Raw genomic sequence first — 4,262 nt, 5'->3', positions numbered from 1 at the left:
TTTTATGATGGAAGAGTTTCACACAGCCCTGTTTCACACTTAACGTTTTATAGGTCAGCCACTCTAGAAGCCCAAATCAACACATGCAACACATGCATGACCCATGCAAACCTTTGTGATTGTAGAGGGATTCATTTGAATAAGGATAGATATAAACACAAGCTAGTGGTGTGATAATGTGGACTTTGTGTCTACCTGCAGCATGTGGAAGAAGGACAGTAGGTGTTGGGTAACAGCTGAGGTGTGTCATTCCCTCACACACGTCAAACATTGAGGTTTATTACCCTCTCTGTCACCAGACCGTCTTAAACAAACAAATGCTCACAACCCACTTTCACAACCTAACATTTATAAAATGACGACATTTCATAGAAATCACACGTGAGGTTTTGCCTTTTCACCTTTGGAAGCTTATTTAGACGAATCACACAGCCAAGATTATCTATTCACAATATGAACACAACCCCAAAATAAATGTGTAATGTTTTAAGGATTTACACACCATTTACCATGCTTTTATTATGCAAAACATCTTCCAGTACAGGAGATCCCTTGGGGGAAATCATGGGTTGCTGATCAAGGGCACAATGGCCAGTCACTCTATAGTTCCTAGGTCACGGCTGCTTGGCGTCAACCTGCAAGCATTGTGAAAACAGCCCATATTATTAACCAGCAGGCTACCACTACAACATGACACCATCACAGTTAATTACATAACGTTCAGATGATTGACAACTCCATCCTGCAGAGAAATTTATCTTAGTTGTCGCAGACATCACTGAGAAACTACTGATCAAAACTAAAAGCCATAGAGGAATGTTCCATGATCTAGTTTACATAATCCAGTGAGCCAGTTATTACAGTCCAATGAACCTCCTACACCCTCTCACGACTCTCCTTGCTGGACGCCTGCGTACCACATTCTGTTTACTGCTTGTGAGCACATGCTGTCTAGAGTTTTATTGGGGAATCAGTGCTCTTCTTACCAAATAGTTGATTTGTGCGCCCTTTAATTACATTATGATGTACTCGGGGCTATATCTATTCACGTAATGATGTTCCAGTGAAGCTGTGCAGTAAATTGTAACTGTGCTGGTTTAGGGGTCACCGATGCACTTCTGGTTATGAGAGTTTTGAAGCTTCGCTATATGCACAAGTGAGCCATGCCAGGACCTTCCTGTCACTCCTAAATACTGAAGCTGTCCATGTGCACCGTTTCTGGGACCCTTCCCAACCTGCCATCATAAATCGCCTGAAACATTCAGTGTCTATATATTACATGTCCTCAGAGAGAGAAGGACACCAGGAGAAACTTAGTCAGCGGTCTTATAAGAGTCACCTTATTAGTAAGTGTGACAAATTAAGCAGCAAGGTTCAAACAAGTGGAGTCAGGTAAGAACAGGTAACTTACCATGGCTGAATTCATCCAACAACAGCTGGGAATGCATTTTTAAATCAGTAATCCATGCAAAAGTGTCAAAGAAGTGAGAAAAAGTATCCAAAAAGACAGTATCCAGTACAGAGAGGTTAAAAGCAGGTCGACACAGACAGCCAGAGGGTGTCCAGAGCAGTAGTGGTGTGGAAGTACACTCATCTGTCTCTGGACTCGGGCTCCATAGTGGGCTGTTATAGGCTGGGAGAGAAGGGGCGGAGTTTCTTCTGTGTATGGTTCTGTTAGTTAGCGCCAACTCTAGTCCCATTGCAGGTCACTCTACAAGCTCTTTCTCTCTCATGCTCAACTATCTATCCTGCTCCTGAATTCAATCTTTTTACCCATTTTTCTTTATGTCATTCAAATTACTTGGGTGTTCGTAAGATTATTAGAATTTCCTTTTTTATAGACAGCAGCAGGTTGACTGCTGTTTAAGTTAGAGGTGAATCAAACAAAAAGGAAAATTACATATCTGCTTTAATACAACATCACTGTTCACCATAGGCAAACTATTATTTCAGCTGATCGTGCTGTTCTGAAGTAGCAAGGTTCAGACTAGCTATTCATTTAACAGACACACCATTTAATAGATTCATATTGCATGATTTATGATTAGTGCACATAATAAATTAGTCTGATACAATGCACGTGATCTTCCAATGAGGATTTTGGCTTTGGTTACTAAGTCCTCTTAATTTTTTAACCGCTTCATTCCAACCACCTGTCATAAGACGACCAATTTTTGTGATTCAGTTCCTGAGGTTTCCCATTCTAATACTGTACTTTATGCTTGAGTTGTGAATTTAGTTCAAGTTGAATTTAAGTATTCTTGTACACATGCGTGTCTATGATGCGCTATACAGTGTAGAGACCTATTAATTATCTTGATAAAATATATTCATATATATACACTGATTATTAGGCTGTTAAAATGTAAGTGCTTTCATTATTTAGCAATTTCTAGCAACATTTATATCTGTTAATTCCAATACAAAGTGAAATCTGCTAATGGAAATCTATTGGTCAAAAGACTGGGAACTCATTTCAAAGAAACTCATGATAGTAACTTTAGTAATTCCTTGGAATACCATATACAATGGTAGTCCATGTGATAATCATTCAGTACCATATAAATATCAATGGTCCCACCACAATATGTTTTTGTGAGGTATGGTGCTGTTAGTTTGTTGAGCATAGGGGCTTTATGTCCACAGAGGGGACTCTGAACGTCTGCCACACTTTGGATGTTTACAGGAGAGAAATACTTGGGTGTGATAAAGTTACAGGTTATATGTGGGGGGTTGTGTGTCATGTTGCAGAAATCCATCTCTTTTCCTCTCGCAATACCCCTAATCATCTGTCAATTTTTCTCTCCATTCCTGTCATGCCGTGAGCTCTGCATGCATGTCTTTTGTGTGTCCATGAGGTCAACATTTCCACCAACAGATGCTTGCATCTAGGGTGTGATGTTATCAAAATAAAAGGCTCTAAATAGTTGGCTATTCTATGAATAAAACTGGGATGACTCAGTATCAGTAGATTATTAAAATGAAGGTAGGTATTAGTAGCTACTGTCATCAAAAATAGAAATTAATCAAAATTACATATTCTGAAAGCTTCTTACTCTGTTTGTATGCAGATCTCATATTCATTTATTATGCTAAAGTGACAAATAACAAAACAAACTGACAAAAGAGTTCTTCAACATTTCCCCACTTGTTTAGAAAGAAATTATTACTGGTTTGGAGCGACATGAGGGTGAGTAAGCACTTCATGTGCCTGTGTTATGCATTGACATAAGAAATAGGTTGCCCTTTCAGGACCCTGATGGCTTCGGCGAATCATTCATTTGCTGGGGCTGCATCAGTTTGGTCTGTACCGGCCTGCACCAGCCCCTCATTACAATTCAGACTGCTGTCAGTGATTGAAAACCTTGTTTATAATAATTAGGGATCAGAGAACACAAAGCTTTCAGCATTGAATGAATCTTTAACTGCAAAGATGTGGAATAAGTGCACTTGTAGTCTATGTGTTCATCTCCTTCTCAGAACAAAATGTCATAATCACATCCCATATTCGAATATGCTGATAGCCTCAAGGTCATAGGGATTAGAGTCAATGTTTTAGTCTTAAAGTGTTTGTGTTTATCTTTCAAAGCATGCCGCTGCTGATAATGAATGACACATCACAGGTTTGGATGAGCACAGACTTTGACTCGCCAACTCTAGTCCCATTGCAGGTCACTCTACAAGCTCTTTCTCTCTCATGCTCAACTATCTATCCTGCTCCTGAATTCAATCTTTTTACCCATTTTTCTTTATGTCATTCAAATTACTTGGGTGTTCGTAAGATTATTAGAATTTCCTTTTTTATAGACAGCAGCAGGCTGACTGCTGTTTAAGTTAGAGGTGAATCAAACAAAAGGGAAAATTACATATCTGCTTTAATACAACATCACTGTTCACCATAGGCAAACTATTATTTCAGCTGATCGTGCTGTTCTGAAGTAGCAAGGTTCAGACTAGCTATTCATTTAACAGACACACCATTTAATAGATTCATATTGCATGACATCTTTCAAAGCATGCCGCTGCTGATAATGAATGACACATCACAGGTTTGGATGAGCACAGACTTTGACTGATTGATAGGTCCCCAAGAATAAGAGAGAACTTCTTCGAATGTAAGTGTTTTGGCATACGATTAAGGAGGTCAAAGGATGAGTGAAGGATTACCAGCTCTAATGTTTTTCCTCCCATCAACTAGAGTAAAGGTCACACACACACACACACACACACACACACACACACACACACACACACAAAGTTCA

At 39.3% G+C, this 4,262-nt stretch overlaps 1 protein-coding gene across 2 annotated transcripts in view; it reads right to left on the bottom strand.

Moving 5' to 3' along the window:
* Positions 1-1,591, bottom strand: part of LOC107746943 (mitogen-activated protein kinase 6-like) — a 28,121-nt gene extending 26,530 nt beyond the window's left edge. Inside the window, exons 1-2 of one of the 2 annotated variants that reach the window (XM_016561298.1) lie at positions 1,412-1,591; positions 503-635 (exon numbers count right to left, since the gene is read on the bottom strand). The gene's annotated coding sequence lies outside the window, so the exon portion shown is untranslated. The remainder of the gene's footprint in view (positions 1-502; positions 636-1,411) is intronic. The other variant, XM_016561299.1, reaches the window with a different exon arrangement.
* Between the last annotated feature and the right edge of the window lie 2,671 nt (positions 1,592-4,262).

This window comes from Sinocyclocheilus rhinocerous, unplaced genomic scaffold, assembly GCF_001515625.1.
Source record: "Sinocyclocheilus rhinocerous isolate Xijiao unplaced genomic scaffold, SAMN03320098_v1.1 scaffold138, whole genome shotgun sequence".
Classification (NCBI taxonomy): domain Eukaryota; kingdom Metazoa; phylum Chordata; class Actinopteri; order Cypriniformes; family Cyprinidae; genus Sinocyclocheilus; species Sinocyclocheilus rhinocerous.
The sequence above is the reverse complement of the archived record's forward strand: the minus strand, read 5'-3'. Positions and strand labels throughout refer to the sequence as shown.